Source organism: Macaca fascicularis, chromosome 8, assembly GCF_037993035.2.
Source record: "Macaca fascicularis isolate 582-1 chromosome 8, T2T-MFA8v1.1".
Lineage (NCBI taxonomy): Eukaryota > Metazoa > Chordata > Mammalia > Primates > Cercopithecidae > Macaca > Macaca fascicularis.
In genome coordinates, this window is record NC_088382.1 from 135,297,045 (window position 1) to 135,314,127 (window position 17,083).

Sequence of the window (17,083 nt, forward strand, 5' to 3'; positions counted from 1 at the left end):
AAAACGTGTTACAGTGTGGATTGCTGGGTCCCCGCTCCAGGAATTCTGATCAGGAAGTCTGGGGAGGGGCTCCCGCGTGAGGCAGATGCTGCCCTTTATTGACCTCCCTTGAGTAGCCTTGGCGGATGATCTTTAACGCTCCTTCCTGTTCTGCCGTTCAGTGATTCAAAATATTCAAGAGCTCCCGGCCATTGTGCGCTGAGCCAGAGACTGGGAATACAAAATAGAAGAGGTTTCTGCCTTTCGGGCCTGTCAACGTGGAAACAGACGGGTGAGCGAATGGCATTGTCACACAAGGCCCACGGGGGAAGTGCTAAGGCAGGAGTGGTCAGCGCCTTGTGCGGGAGGCAGGCAGGGCTTCAGGGAGGAGGGTGTCGGGGTGAGCCTGTAGGGTGAGCCTTTGGGTCTCGGTTGTCCTTAGACAGCAAGATGCGTGTAGGGCGATTTCTGGGGAGAGGGCGGTGTTGACTGTTTGGAACGTGGCCCTCAGAGGACTGCTGGGCCAAGGGCTCGTTGCGTGAGCTGTGGCTTCGGTGCTGCTCAGAATGATCTTCGGGCTCTGCCCTCCAGCTGAGTACAGCTGCAGTGCCTCTCTCCTTAGAGAGCCTGGGAAGAGTGGGCAGGAGCAGGTGGGCCACCTTCAAGTTTTTTTTGTAAATAGAGTGCACACACACATATCCACACACAAATACATAGAGATGAATGTGTACACACACAAACACACCCACACACAAAGTTAATCTTCCTTGTCTGCAGATTCTGTACTTGTGAATTTGCCTACTTGCTAATATTTGCTCGCAACCTCCAAATCCATACTCACGGCACTTTCTCAGTCATCCATGAACGTGTGCAGAGCAGCAGAAAAATGGACTCACTCAACACCCATGTTCCCAGTCGTGGTGGAACAAGGTGGTGCTTTGCCTTCTTTTTTTCAGCTCATACTGGAAATAAGTCTCCTTTTTGAGGCCTAGTTAGTATCATGTTTGGGGGACTTTTGTGCTTTTTTGGGTGATTTTGAAGTTTTAAATGGCCCCCAAGTGTAGAGCTGAAGTGCTGTCTATTATTCCTAAATGCCAGAAGGCTGTGATGTGTCTTATGAAGAAAATACATGTGTTAGAGAAGCTTCATTGAGGCATAAGCTATAGTGCTGTTGGCTAAGAGCTCAGTGTTAATTAATCAACAACATCTATTAAATAAGGTGTCTAAGCAAAAACACACATGAAACAAGGTTGTGTTTGATTACTTGATGAAAATGTTCTGACCAGAGGCTCACAGGGACATAATGCTTGACTTCCTCTAGGAAGAATGATTCACTATCCTCTAATTCAATGTTCACGACGACTTCATGGAACATAACTGCCACAGATAATGAGGGCTGACTGTATATGTGTCTTTGTGTGTACAGGCATGTATGTGTGTAAATGTGTACATATACACCGAGTGTGTCCACTGCTTAGTATTGTCAGAGGCATTTGAACCAGAGCAATTCCATCTTGAATAGGAGCTGGGTAAAATAAGTCTGAGACCTACTGGGCTGCATTCCCAGACGGTGAAGGCATTCTAAGGCACAGGATGAGATAGGAGGTTGGAACCAAATACAGGTCATAAAGACCTTGATGATAAAACAGTTTGCAGTAAAGAAGCCGGCTAAAACCCACCAAAACCAAGATGCCCACGAAAGTGACCTCTGGTCATCCTCATTGCTACACTCCCACCAGCGCCATGACAGTTTACAAATGCCATGGCAGTGTCAGGAAATTACCCTATATGGTCTGAAAAGGGGAGACATGAATACCCACCCCTTGTTTAGCATATTATCAAGAAATAACCATAAAAATGGGCAACCAGCTGTCTATGGAGTAGCCATTATTTTGTTCCTTTACTTTCCCAATAAACTTGATTCACTTTACTCTTTGGACTCGTCCTGAATTCTTTCTTGTGTGAGATTCAAGAATCCTCTCTTGGGGTCTGGATTGGGACCTCTTTGCTGTAACAGTATCACAGGTTAGTGTATTTAACAAGGTAATTCACAACTACAGCAAGAGCTGAATAAAATCCAGACATCTAGGTAAGCTTCAGAAGGTTCCTCACTCATCCTAACTGTAGTAGATTTTATCCAATTTCACCATCCCTTCTCCCACCAAGGTTTGAGCAAAACGCTTTTCTCCTCATTCGGAAGGTTTTTCTTTAGCTTCCACAGCCACTGGAATTCACATCTCACCAACTTGGTTTAGGCACGAGCTTACATCTCACAGAGCTAGTGTCACAACGTAGCTGAATGTGACTTCAGTATGGATCACAGGATAATTTTGAATGGGTGATGATTTTGGTTTCACTGCATTTGTATTGGTTAATTCATGCATTTGGCAGATGGATTTAATTTCTGCCATAGAGGAAGAGATGGTGTGGAGGCTTTGTGGAGGCCTCCTTCGGGATTCCTCTGTGTGGTCAAGGGAACTGAGGCACAGGATCTGGCGAGGTGAGGCAGCCAGGAAGTGGCTGGCCAGGCCTGGAGCCCCTGCAGGCTGAGGCAGGAGGCCAAGCTCAACAGCCCTTTGCCACTCCGCCCCTTATGTCTGTGTCCAGCCTTGGCCTTGTCCCCTAGGCTACGTCAACCCTTTCTGCCTTGTTTCTGAGAAATGTGCTGAAAACACAAAAGGCCCCTTCAGGCCTTCATGGGGTTAAACGTGACCTCCCAGGGAGCCACGGCCAAGGGGCTCTGCAGTCTTCTGGGACCGTGAACTCCCTGCCTCCCACTGGGACGGTGGTGTGGAGGGCATCTGGGTGCTCCCGGGCCTCTGTCACTCAGGACAGAGTCCTCCTGCAGGTCCTCGGGACCTGGTTGGCCAGTGGAGCGAGAGGAAGCAGTGAGGCTGAAGAAGCGAGCAGCTGGCTGCCGTCCCACATCAACAGGCCCCGTCAGTGTAAATTATTTATGCGCCATTGGGAGGCTGGACAGGCTCCTTGATGGGCTCGTTAATAAGAAGCCTGCGGATCCTGCCTTGGCCCAGATTCCTGGGGGCTAGGGGTGCGTGGAGAAGAGTGGAGGGGGAGCTATTTCCTTTTGCTCAGCATTGCCTGATTGGAAACTGTAGCGATTCCCTGTCTTCTCCAGGAGCAAGTCTGAGCTCCACGGTGCCACATGCAAGGCCTCTGTGCAGGCACAGGTCTCCCACTTCGCCTCCGCTTCAGCCAGGACAACTTTTGACTCTCTCTGCAATTGACCGTATCATTCCCAACTCCAGGTCTTTGCGTCATGCGCTCTTTCCTCTGCCTGGAATTCCTTCTGTCTCAGAACCCATGAAGACAGCCCAGATGCTACCTGCTTTGTGTGCCCCAGCTGCAACTCATCCACTGGAAGGCTCAGTGCCTCCTTCCTTGTGCTGCCACAGCTGAATGCATTCTTCTTAGCGACACGACCTCCGTTCTGCACCCCAGCTGCATGCCTTGCTGAGGAACCTTGCGTTTACTCAAATAGAATACAAGAACAATGATAGCATCTCCCTTAAAGCTTTGTGGTGCAGACCAAATATACACCAAGTTTTACAGAGTGGCCAGTATTCATAAATCACCCAACAGACCCTACCTCTTCTTTAGGATTATGATGATCATTAATACAGCTCTTATATCATTTAATTGTGATAACTTCTTTTATAAGCCTCACTCTTACTAGACTGACCTACTGGAGTTCAGGGGCCATGGTCTCACACATCTCCAAACCTTCAGCTTCTAGCCCAACACCTGGCTCTTAGTAAGTGTCCCATAAAGAGTATAGATCCAATGGTAGCACACATGGACAGTATCTAGCATTTATGGGGCACTTACTGTCTGCCAGGCTATGTTCTAGGCCCTTGATATGTATTAATTCATTTAATAAAATAATCCTATGAGATAGCTATTACCAGTATTCTCATTTTACAGATGAGGAAACCGAGGCACAGAGGGGTGAAGTAACTTGTGCAAAGTGATGTATTTAATGAGTAACATAATTGAGATTCAAGCCCAGAGAAATTCATACCGCAATTAATTCCACTGCCTCTCAAAGTATGACTGTCATGGCACAGAGTGGGTATTTAATTGTAAGTGCCTGGCACAGAGTAGGAGTTCAGTGAATGTTGAATCAGTGCTTTAGGCTTTTATGTGTTTTGATTGCCAAGACTAAAGGCAGGGAATTCCCACAGATCATTTACTAAAAAGGGCAAGTTTCTATTTGTTAAACTTATCTCTACAAAACGTTTCCAGGTATGTCTCCATTGTTGTGTATCCTCTCCTGAGCTGGCCTGCTCTAGATCCAGCACTTGACCTTCCTGAAGCAGGGAACAGCCTGTGTCTCCAGGCAGAGCCTGTGGCCAGGCTCTGTGTTGCATCCTCATTACCGTCATCTCTGCAGGCTGCGGGACCTCATCGCTCTGCCTGAATATTCCTTTCCCTCTCTGCTGCCATTCTGCACTGCCACCGTGATCCTCCAGGAAACACTCTTTTTGTTCTTCAAGGTCAATTCACATGAACTCTCCTCTGGAAGATCCCAACTGCCACCTCCATTTCTCAGCTCCCCTACACCGGGCACACATCTACGTTATTTCTGTGTGTACACATTTATGACAAAGTGATAAATGGCGAGTGTTTTAGTGCCAGACCCCTGGCTTTTAGCCTGGCTCTGCCACCCGGTGTGAGTCTCTCCACCCCAGCCTCAATTTTCCCAACTACGAACTGGCGCTAATCATAGTACCTACCTCACAGGTTTTCGTGAGGATTAAGTAGAAGGATGCGTATAAAGCACTTGAGAAGTGAACACGTCAATTGCTGCATACGTGCTCCTGGTTCTTTTATTTTTCTAAACGTGAGTCCTTCACACCCTGGCTTAACCCTGATACATCTTTGGGTCTCTGGTGTTTAGTAGAGTTCCTGCCACACAGTGGGTGCTCGATACATGACAATCAAACTGAAGTTCAGCGGCAGGCATTTGTTGAGCACTTACTATGTACTAGGTGCTGAGTATGCCAAGATGGGAGGCCACCAAAAGGTCAGGGTGCATTTATATCAAGACAGCTAATAAGAGACTGAATGGGTCCCAGTATGATGCAGTCATTGGCTCATTTATTCATTAAGGCTTTTGTTGCACCAGGTTCTGGGGAGACAGATATGAATAAAATGCATTCCTGGTCCTCGAAGGGGCGTGCATGTCTGCAAAATGTATAATAGAAGCGAATGACTGTCGTCGTAGAGGTATGAACAAGTTAGACCCTGGGGCTCAGAAGTCAGACCCAGTCAGGGATTGCAGATGGGTTTGTAAAGGCAGGGGCCAGAGGAGCTGGGTGAGATGGACTGTGCCTTTGCACTTGCTGACTCTCCGCTTGGGATGCTGTTCCTCCTCCACATCCTTCCGGCCTCAGAGGGCCTGTCCCCTCCTCAGTGCATTCTCCTTGGGAAGCCCACCTCCTCATCTGTCTGTCACTGTGCTCTGTTCATTTCTTCTGAAGTGCTAACCACAATGCACAGTGAATAAAAAAGCAGAGAAGGAAGGAAACCAACACTTCTTGAATACCTACTAGGTGCCAGGCACTGTGATCTTCAATTGATGTGCATTATTTAATTAATCTTCTCAACACTCCTGGGACGCCAGAGTTATTATCGTCAGTTCGCAGACTACAATAGAGGTCCCAAGAGGGCAAGTATCTTTGCCCAAGGTCACCAGCCGGAAACAGGAATGGAACTAGAATCAGGGCTAGCTGCCACTCCATACCCGCGGCACTTTCATGGCAACGGGAGAGGCCAGGTAGGCAAGAGAGGAAGCACCGTGACTCATTTACCGCCCCAGGCATTTTCAGCAACAACTAAGTGATTTCCCTAATTCTGGTCTGCTATTAATACAGAGACTTGGCAGCTAAGAACCAAGTTGCAGAAAAACAGGTTTTCTTCCCAGCTCAGCAGCACCACCTGCAGGCTCTGAGGGAACACGGCAAAAAAGATCAGGAGTGGGAACTCGGCTCTTTGCTGGAGCCCCAAGAGGAGACCATGAGGGAGGAACCTGAGGCATCAACCAGTCACCTTTCATCTTTAAACGGAGCAAATTGAGACCAAGAAAGGAACTTATTTCAAGTCACAAAGTTAGTGATGGCATATTTGAAGCTGTATCCCTCCTGACTCCTAGTTCAGTACCCCGTCTCCTCTCTCCCTTTCATCTTTCTTCTTCTTCCTCCTCCTTGCCTTCTCCTCCTCCTCCTCCTTCCTTCCTTCCTCCTCCTCTTCTCTCTCATTTATTCACTCAGCAAACATTAATTGGGCACTTAATAGATCTTGAGCATATTCCTCTTTGTGGGATATAAATATGGATAGCTAACATTTTCTTTTCATGTTATTGCCCGGATTAATTGACACTAACAATGTACTTCATAATTACAACGAAGATGCATTGAGCGTGACTGTGTGGCAGGCACCATGCTAAGGATTTATCTCAGTTACCCTCACAGATGAGGACGCTAAGGCTTAGGGAGGCCTAAGAACATGCCCAGCATGGCTCAATTAGTTGTAAAGCTGGGATTAAAACCCAGATCCTTCTGACTCCAGGGCCAGAGATCTTAACTGTTATGTTAAATTTACTCTTTAAAGTATCTAAGGTTAATTCAAGAAGTATCCATACTCTAAAAGAATTTTGCTCCTATTTAAAATAACGACTTTTTTTTTTTTTTTCTTGAGACAGAGTCTTGCTCTATTGCCCAGGCTGGAGTACAGTGGATCTTGGCTCACTGCAACCTCTGCCTCCTGGGTTCAAGTGATTTTCCTGCCTCAGCCTCCCGAGTAGCTGGGATTACAGGCATCAGCCACCACACCCGGCTAATTTTTGTATTTTTAGGAGAGACAGGGTTTCACCATGTTGCCCAGGCTGGTCTTGAACTCCCGACCTTGGGTGATCCTCCCACCTCGGCCTCCTAAGTGCTGGGATTACAGGTGTGAGTCACTGTGCCTGGCCTAAAATAACTACTTATTTCTTGTCTTAGAGTGGTGCTGATTCTCTTTTCAAACTAATTGCTTCTTAAATCCCTAGGAGTTTATGTTAAGGTTTATTTAGGTACCAGGCACTGTGGTAGGTGCCAGGGACACTGCAGTGACTATAGGTCAGTTAGGAGTCTATGGCCTTGAAGGTGTCAGTTATGATACAAGGCAAGCCACAAAACACATCCTGATGGAAGCACCATACAACTCCAGGGAGCCCAGTCACAATACAGCTGGTGGAAATGGCGCCTCCTGACTTGTGCAGTGCACTGACTGTGTGACTGTATATGGTGTCCCTGATCGAATGGGATGGGAGCATGGGTCAGGGGCAAGGAGGCAAGGGATAAGAACAAACACTTCTGCCCTGCAGGGCAGGGAGTCTTCACAGCAAAGGGCACTGGAGTGTGAATGCTGCCAAAGCTGCGAAAACCTTAATTTCCTGTTCTCTTCACCTGGGAGATAGTGGTCAAGGTTTGAGGAAATACTTCCCTGTGTTTGGACCTGCAAGGCAGGAAATGTATTTGTTTCCATTTCTTGCACTAGCTACTAAGTTGCATTTCTTTTACATTCCCAGGAATCTTACTCTTATTCTCATTTTTGGGTAGATGGGTAGTTTCTCTTTCTAGTGTAGTTGGTTCTTGAAATTAGAGCTTAACAACTGTAGGCGGGTGTCTAAAACCAGAAGATCAAGCGTGGGCAACCTTGCAGCCATTTAGGGAATTCTCTGCCAGAACCAGAGGGAAACTGATGGCGGCCCAGAGAGGGAAGCGCCCGTCTCATGACCATCTCTGCCACCGAAGATGGCACCATGTGGAGATGTTTCCTCAGTACACGCTCAGCTCTCTTGGTTCTTCCTAAATATCCCCATTAACCAAGAAGACTGCTTTTGCATGTGTGAAATTTTTACTTTCTTTAACTGATAGCAGAAAACAAAAGGGATTGTTTTCATTTCCCAAATATAAAATTATGGTATACTATTACCAAATTCAGACCTTTCTGGGCAGGGTATAGTACTAAGTGACAATCTCAGATGGGACTGTGTCAGTTACTAGAAGGATGCTGAGGGCACAAAGATGTAAAGAGCAAAACCAACACCAGCAACAGCAATGACGAGAAAACAACGATGAGAGATGGCTTCCAGGCCTCCAGGAGCTCCGGGCCCCTTCGTTGCTGCCTTTGCAATCACAGACTGCCCTTTGGAAACGACCACTGTGGGAAAGGATAGTGGGGATGGAGAAGTATACTGTCACCAGTTGGATGGCAAGGTGCTCTGCCCCATTCATGTCAAAGCAGGGGGGAAACCTTGGCCTGCGAGGTGGAGGGAGGAGAAATGGTGGAGATCATTCTCTCTTCTGGTCCACCCTAGGAGAAAGATGCTGATCAGCCTTTTGATTTCTTATTAATTTGGAGCACTAAGGTTCTTTTCTTTTCCATGTAGTGGGCTCAATAGGTATTTGGTAGCCAGTCTGGGACCACAGTCAGCCCGGAAAACCTTGTTTTCATAGAAAAACGAATTTTGAAGTCCAGATAATTGCCCTAGAAATCAACTAGTGGAACATATCTGCTGTTTATGATTGTAAAGTTAATGTTGTGAAAAGAGCTATGAACTGGGAAGCTGATGCCCGGGTTCCAGGCTGCCCAGAGCCAGCTGTGTCATTGTTTTGGGCAAGTCACATCGTTTTCCTCTTTGGACTCTCCCCTATAGAACCAGGACTTGGATCAGATGAACTCCACGCTCCTTTGGGCTCTGCCTTTGGGACCTCGGGTGTCTTTGTTGGGTTGTTTTCATTTCCAGCACATTGTTGCATTTCTTACTAAATAGAATGCTTCTTTGGCCCAGGACTTGTGGGCTCCCGATGCATTTGTCACTCTTGTGTCAGCTGGTTTCTGGCTGGGTCCAGCCAGAGGGAGGCACTGGCGGAAGATCAAAGGGGATCAGGAAAGGAAAGACCAGGGTGTTTCTCCTCCCCTCCGCCTTTGCATTTCTTCCTTGGTTCTAGCTCCTGCCACGGTACCAGTTTTTTTTTTTTTTTTTTTTTTTTTTGAGAAGGAGTCTCACGCTGTTGCCCAGGCTGGAGTGCAGTGGCGCGATCTCGGCTCACTGCAAGCTCCGCCTCCCGGGTTCCCGCCATTCTCCTGCCTCAGCCTCCTGAGTAGCTGGGACTACAGGCGCCCGCCACCGCGCCCGGCTAATTTTTGTATTTTTTTTAGTAGAGACGGGGTTTCACTGTGGTCTCGATCTCCTGACCTTGTGATCCGCCCACCTCGGCCTCCCAAAGTGCTGGGATTACAGGCTTGAGCCACCGCGCCCGGCCGGTTCCAGTTTCTTATAGGGTAAGCCTAAGCCTTGGGATGCTGCGATCCTGCCTCTTCCCGTTGTTCTACCGGCTTAGGAGTGATAGTGGCTTCCTGCTATTATTCATCTCTGAATTGAAAGACACTATTTTCTGGTTCTCCTTCCAGCTCTTCACCTAGGTAACCCATTCTCCATATTAATTTCCCCTGGTTTCAAATACCTAGAGTGGTTTCTGTTTACTTGGTTGGACTTTGACTGCGGCATTAAACTTTTATTGGTTTTACCTTGTAACAATAAAGATGATGATAATGTTGATGATTATAACTCCTCGCTCGGTGTACAACCTCACATATTACAGAGCTTTCACTCAGGTTCTGTAATTTGAGTCTGCTAATAACTGCATGATGTAAGAAAGGCATTTATCATTAATTCCTCTTTACAGAAGAGGAAATGATTTCACTCAGCTCACTCAGCTGGTGGGTCTTGATAGACTTGTAACCAGAACCCAAGGCTTTTGATTCCTCATCTAGTTTTCTTCTCCAGGTTGTCCCTTTAATCCATCCCACCAGAATAGTGCCTTAATGCTGTTCCTTCAGGACAGTGTTTTCCACAGTGTGGCACAAACCATAAGTCAAGGATGTATTAGTTATCTATTGCTGTGTAACAAATACGCCAACACTGAGCTGTTTAAAGTAGCATCATTGTTATGTTGGAAACGTTCCACAATGCACTGATGCTTTCTTCTCTCTCCTGTGTTCAGGGCTGATTGTGCACCCAGAAATTGAGGAGTGGGCTCAGCCTGAGAGGGCATCGAGGTTGCATTTCAGAGCAGTTTGGCTGTGGTGTGATGAGGAGGAGGTGGTTGACTGGTGTTTGCACTGTGCAGCACTGAATAAGCAGGTTTCTGTCCCAGCAAATCCTGTAAAAAAAAAAAAAAAAGCAGCTTCCAGTTATGGGGCCAGGCCAAGGGGATACACATAAGCCCATTTATATTATAGTCTTTAGATCGGAAAAGTCATGGTATTTCTCTGTTTCCGCATTTCGCACTGAATGTCTAGTGTGCTGCCTCACTCTAGAAGGCTAGGCGGAACCCTGTACTGTGGGGCTTACAATATTGTTAGGAAGAGAGTATTTCATATTCTTAAATCCCTGGGGACCCTAGCTTTTGGGGAGGATCAGGGTCACAATATCCATTACACCTTTTATTTTATTGATTGTCAATATGTATTTGTATATACTTTGTTTACTTTCTGTCAGTCTCTTATCGTACTCTCTGGGATCCCCTGCTAAGGGTCTCACCTTAATTATTTCTGGAAGTCCCAGGGAACAGCTCATGTGTCCATGTGAACTCCATCCCCCTGTCTCTCATGTAGTGTTTACTCTTCTGTTTTCTGGCTCCAGCTTTCTCCTCTGATGTCTGCACTCAAGCTTTGGAGGCTCTTGCCAAGGTTGGTGTGACTGGTGTCTGCACTGGGGATCCCAAGTTCATCCAGTGTCACTTTGTGATCCATCCTGATCCGACGCCTCTGTCTTTTCGCATCTTGTCTACCTACATTTGCCCCAAAGCAGGGCCATGTTGCCTTCCAGTAACTCAAGGAGATTTTAATTATATGTATATATATATTTTTTCTGTTTCAGCATTCACCCTCACAGGTTCTGGAACAAACTCCAAGGCAGAGGTAAAGAAGCATATCTGGACACGTCTGAGCCATTGCACTCAACTTGCTCCTCTACTTTCCATGATTGCTCCACTTACCACAGTGGAATAGTGTCCCACTGGAACACGGTCCCTTTAGGATGGTGTTCTCTAAAGTGTGGGGCACAGACCGTTGGTCGAAGCTGTGTTAGTTATCTATTGCCATGTAACAAATTACCCCAACACTTAGCAGCTTAAAACAGAATCATTTAGTGTCCCACAGTTTTAAGGTCAGCAATGCAGGGGAGGCTTAACTGGGTCCCTGGGCTCTGGGCCTTTTCCAAAGCTGTGGTCATGGCAAGGCTGCATAGGGCAGGGGCTGCTTTCCAGCTTACTGGGGTTGGTGGGGGTAGGACTCAGTTTCTTGCTGGCTGTTGTGCTGAGGCACTTTATTAGTGCCTGAGGAGCTACTGGCTGGAAGATTTCCTCAGTTCCTTTCCACATGGATCTCTCCATAGAGTATCTCCCAATATGGCGCTGGCTTTGTTGTAATGAGCAAGTGATAGGGCGAGGCAGAATGCAAACAAGACACAAGTCACAGTCTTTTATAACCTATTCTTGGAAGTGATGTATCATTCCCTTGTGCCAAAATCTATTAATTAGAAACTAGTAACTAGGTCCGGCTGACACTCTGAAGCAGGTTACACAAGGCCGTGAATAACAAGGGGGCAGGAATCTTTGGGGATCATCTCAGAGGCTGCTTACCACAGGTGGCTGGGGTGGGGATGAAATGAATTTTGATGTTAAGCAAATTATGATTAAAACATTTAGTGAGGTTGGGCGTGGTGGCTCACACCTGTAATCCCAGCACTTTGGGAGGCTGACGCAAGAGGGTCATTTGAGACCAGGAGTTCAAGATAAGCCTGGGCAACACAGTGAGACCCTGTCTCTACATAAAATAATATAAAAAAAATTAGCCAGGCTTGGTGGCATGCACCAGTAATCCCAGCCACTTGGGAGGCAGAGGCAGGAGGATTGTTTGAGCCTGAAAGATCAAGGCTGCAGTGAGCCATGATCGCACCACTGCACTCCAGCTTGAGCGATAGAGCGAGACCCTGTCTCAAAAACAAAAACAAAAACAAAAACAAAAAAACAAAACATTTAGTCATTAACCTCTTATTTTAAAGCGCAGTAGGAAAAATGTAAGTTATTGTTTTTGTTAAAGAAGAGGGTACATTTTAAAAAAGGAGTTAATTAAAAGTATTACATACAGGTGGCTTTCAAATGCAGAACATATCATACATGTGGTAAAGTGTGAAAAAATGAACAAAGTTTGGGTAACTTTTCCTTAGAATGCATTTCTCCCCAGGAGGCTTCTTAATGACTTATGCAAATAGATTCTTATAGGTCCACTCTATAGATCCTCCAGGCAAACTTTAAGGAATTTGAAAACTAGGATAAACACAGTTTAAACTGTCCTTCAACAGAGGTACACAGTTCCATATGAAAAAACATGGCACATCTTCCTAAGCTTTGTTTCCATTTGAAGACATTGGGGGTGAAGGATGAAGAGTTAAGCTATTAACTAGCAAATATTAAACAAATTCTTATATAAAAGTATATTGGGATACATTGTAGAATAAATGCAAATGCAAATGTCACAAAAATTTCTAAGGTAAAAATACGTGACTGCAAAGAAGTTGTATACTTGGTGGGGGTGAGGTGTATTTGTGCCTTCTAGTGGTGGAATGGGAGGGTATGAGATGAGGGTATTCTAGCAGAGAATGTGACAGTTGCTAAAATTTAAGTAGAGACTCTTACTGTGGCACCTACTTCAGGGTGGCCCCCATGATCCTTACCTCCTGGTGTTCAGGCTGTTGTATAATCTCCTTCTGTCAATTGCCTAAGGAACTGTGACTTGCTCCTAACCCATGGAATATGGCAAGGGGGATAGAATGTCCCTTCTGTGATTAAGTTATGTTATATCAGATTCTGTATCAAAGACTCTCCTTGTGGGCTGGATGAAGCAAGCAACCATGTTGGGGAGGCCTGCATGATGGGGAACTGTGGGGGTCTCTAGGACCTGAGGATGGCTTCTAGCCAACAGTCAGAAAAAAGCCAGGACCTTCAGTAAGAGAGCTACAAGGAAATGGATTCTGCCAACAACCTGAATGAGCTTGGAAGTTGATTTTTCCCCAGTTGAGTTTCCAGATGAGGATGCAGCCCGCCTGACACTTGAACCATAGCCAGATGAGACCCTAATTGGAAAACCCACTTAAGCCATGCCTAAACTCCTAACCCACAGAAATTGTGAGAAAATAAATGTCTGTTGTTTTAAACGGCTACGTTTGTGGCAATGTGTTACACGGCAATAGAAAAAACCCCAAAATCAAAAACCAAAAAAACGAATACATCCACTATAAGGCACATGTGAAAATTAAAAAAAACACTCAAGATACAGCACATTAGGTGAAATAATTTTGTTTAAAAATTGTTTTTGGGCTGGGCGTGGTGACTCATGCCTGTAATCCCAGAGCTTTGGGAGGCTGAGGCGGGTAGATCACCTGAGGTCAGGAGTTTGAAACCAACCTGGCCAACATGATGAAACCCCATCTCTACTAATAATACAAAAAATTAGCCAGACGTGGTGGCAGGTGCCTGTACTCTCAGCTACTCAGGAGGCTGAGACAGGAGAATCACTTGAATCTGGGAGGCAGAGGTTGCAGTGACCCAAGATTGCGCCACTGCACTCCAGCCTGGGCAACAATGAGACTGTCTAAAACAACAACGACAGCAACAACAACAAACCATTTTTATAGATTCCAAATACTTATAAATTTTTCAGGACAAAACTCCCAAAGTTAAATTTTAAAAGTCTTAGTGGAAAATAGGCTTACCAGAGCCCTCTTAGCCAGTGTTTTAAACATGTAACATCTGCAGAGCTAAATAAAGGGCATCCTTTTTGATGGAGATGAGGTGTACATCTAGGATGAGGAGGACACTCATTGAACAAGTTATTGAGAACATGCCTTGCCTCAGCTAAGCAAAGATTTTCTGAGGATCATGCAGGAAAAAATTTACAGAGTACTCTGATTTATTTTTTGCCTTTAAGTTTGGTACCTGGAAGGAAAAGGATCAAAGAGTATAGTAGGAAGTTGACATTGAATGAACCAATGAACAACTCCATCTTGGCTCTGAGGAGTCTAATTAATTGGTCTTGAAGAGCTTCACACTAGCTGGCTATGGGCGCTTGTAGGACTCACTTCATATTTATGGCTGGGGATAATATGAGGTGAGTGAGGCACTGACTTTGGGTGCTAAATTTAAGGGATGCAAAAACCTCAGTAATCAAGATAAATTAAATTTTAAAATAATGATTTAAAAAATCAAAATCACTGCCAAATGATGATGAACAAATTGTCAAAATTTTAAATAAAGACTAGCTCTAGCCTTGGATTTGGACAACCTGACTTCATTGGTCTCATCATAATCCTGGCCCTTAACAGGCAATAAAACCCTTGGAAAACCTAAGAATAAGGTGGAAGTCTTCAATGTCTGGGGGATTATGGGAATGTGGGAGTTTGGGGTGTGACTGGAAAAAGTCCTAGAAGATTTCAGTGCTAGTTCTTCTGTTGAGAGAGAGCATCATGCTGTAATGAGAGGTTTCATGCTTCTCGGTTTTGTTCCATATCGTATTTCAGTGCCAATGTCTATTGAATATAGTTGTATTAGTTAAATTATTTATGCTCTTTTTAAAGAAAGGCTATTTTTATTGAATTTTTTTTTTTTTTTTTTTTTTTTTTTGGTTTGGGCTTTTCCAAAAGCAGATCCCAGGCCAGGACTTGGGTGCCAGCAGTTAATTTGGAGGTGATCCTAGGAGGCTCTGGTAGGGGAGTGAGGAAGGGAGCCAAGGAAGGCAGGTAGCCGCCAGTAAAGGGTGCATGACTGAGTAGCTGCTGCTGCACTCACCTGGGACTCAACTGTGCTGAGAACTCCATGGAGAAACAGAATGGGACATATCTCAGAATTGTCCACTTGGGGCTGAGGCCACTACGGCATTTATCTACTAATGCTTGTCCTTTATTAATTGGAAGCATTATCTCCCTGGCCTGTCCTGAGACAGGGCCAAGTGCATTCCTGTGGAAGATAAAGACCTCAGTCCAAGAGATGTAGGAACTTAGAGTAAGAAGGTGGAGGAGTGTACAGGAGCTGTCACCCAACTGCAGGTGACCTGTGGGATGTGCTAATGGGATAAGCGCAGAACAGTGATGTGCGTGTAGTGCATCCTTAATATTCAAAAAGCCTGTAATAGGACATGCTTTTTCAAGCACATTGGATGACCAGGCCTCATTTGGAGGGATGGCCTTCCAGGTCAGGAGACACTGTGCAACTCAAGGATGCTGTTGGAGTCAGAACCAAAGACATATATGCCACCTTGCATCTGGGAACCACCCTTTGGCCTCTCTTTGTTGGCTACCTTTAGTTGGTTGGATGCTGGACCCATTGATGACCAGGCAGCAGTGACAAGACTAGGGAGGCCCAAGGCAGGGCTCCAGAGGAGATTCTGATGCCATCACAAGCTAGACCCATCTCTGAGACTCTTGGAGTCTGCCTGTAACAAGTATCCTTTGCACTAAGAGTAATTACCTCTTCTGTAAAACATGGCAGGTGGTTGAGATTAAGAGTAAAAATAAATTTCCTTGGCCTGGAAGAGAGGGAACTGGTTAAATATTAAGATTTGACTTAATTCCTTAGTAGCCAGACTGTGAACAGAGAGAAAACATAGAATTACATTTTTTACTTGGGTCACTTGTATAATCGGTGTGATTAATAATTGCTAATGTTTTTTACTGATGACTCCATGTTAGGCACTGTACCATATACTTTACATTCCAGACCTCATTGAATCCTTCCAACAACACAGTAAGAGAGGTATCCTACATATTTCCAATTCACGTATGTGGGATCTGAGACTCAGAGAGGTTAAGTAACTTGCACACGTCCCGGGAAGAGTGAGGGGTAGAACAGCCATTTGAAGCCAGGTACAACTCTGTGAACTTGGGGAAAAGTTCCATAAGATGATTGCTACAATTGTGTATACCCTCTGAAATGCTTTGCCTATAGGTGGGCCAAAGGATGAACTGCATTGTTATTTTTAAGTTGAGGTCTTTGGTTTCATAAAATGGCTAATGTGAGAAGACTGTCAAGACATTTGATGTTGCACAGAGCTGATGCCAAGTCTCTGGGTGTGTGTGGAACTATCCGTGTGTGTCAAGTGGTTGAGATAGCCCCTGCAGACCACCTCGTGCCCTAACATTCCAAATGTGGCTCAGACTTCCCAAGAACAGGCCATCTTCTGTGGGATGGGAAGCTCTGGAGCAATGATGTCCTGTGAGTCAGGTGACTGATATGCTCATTTTGGGTGCCACCCTTTGCTGGCTGTTTGACTTCAGGCAAGGGACTTAGTCACCAGGGAACCTACTTTTCTCATCTGTAAAATGAGGATAATGAGGCCCGACTCCTACCTTCCTCACAGGGAGGGCAGGAAGCTTCCTGAGATCACCTCGCCAGAGCCTTTTGATCTGCTTGAAAGAATCCTCCTTAATTGCCCGGCCAGGCACTCCAGCGGCTGGGCGAAAGTTTTATGACCCAGGATTCCCATAGCCCATAATACACATGCTCCCAGAAGCCCTCTCAGGTTTTCAATGACAGATTCAGCTGCCGAACATTCTGCCAGGCCATCATCAGAGATTTCTCAAAGCCTTAGTCATATAATAGGCGGTTTCCCAGGGGTGCTTTTGCCAGGGCTTCCACTGATTCATGTCGATTCCTTAAGAGCTCCTATGAACAGTTTCCCAGCCCTTCCCAGACTGGTCCACAGCAGTCAAGTCTGGCCTCATGGAATGCTGCCAGTCTTCAGGTCACAACCAAGACATACTTTTGAACATCTGCTTTCAGTTTTTAAAAGGGTTGTTTAAGTGAGTAGTATGCTTGCTTTCCCATTTCTTGTCTGCACCATCATGAAAGCCTTTTAACATATTTCCCTGTCTCCAGCCTTGCTGTCTCCCCATGTTCATGCACTGCGACCTGATAAGCAGGATATATTTCTTCCTCAAACTCATCAGGGAGTCCCCTTATTGTCCACAGAATGAAAATCA

The 17,083-nt window shown here is 45.6% G+C and overlaps 1 long non-coding RNA gene across 2 annotated transcripts in view; it reads left to right on the forward strand.

Annotated features, from left to right (window-relative positions):
* Positions 1-159: 159 nt before the first annotated feature.
* LOC135964564 (uncharacterized) overlaps positions 160-17,083 on the forward strand; it is a 170,656-nt gene continuing 153,732 nt past the window's right edge. For both annotated transcript variants that reach the window (XR_010577051.1, XR_012416946.1), the window contains exon 1: positions 160-271. This is a non-coding gene — a long non-coding RNA (uncharacterized lncRNA). The remainder of the gene's footprint in view (positions 272-17,083) is intronic.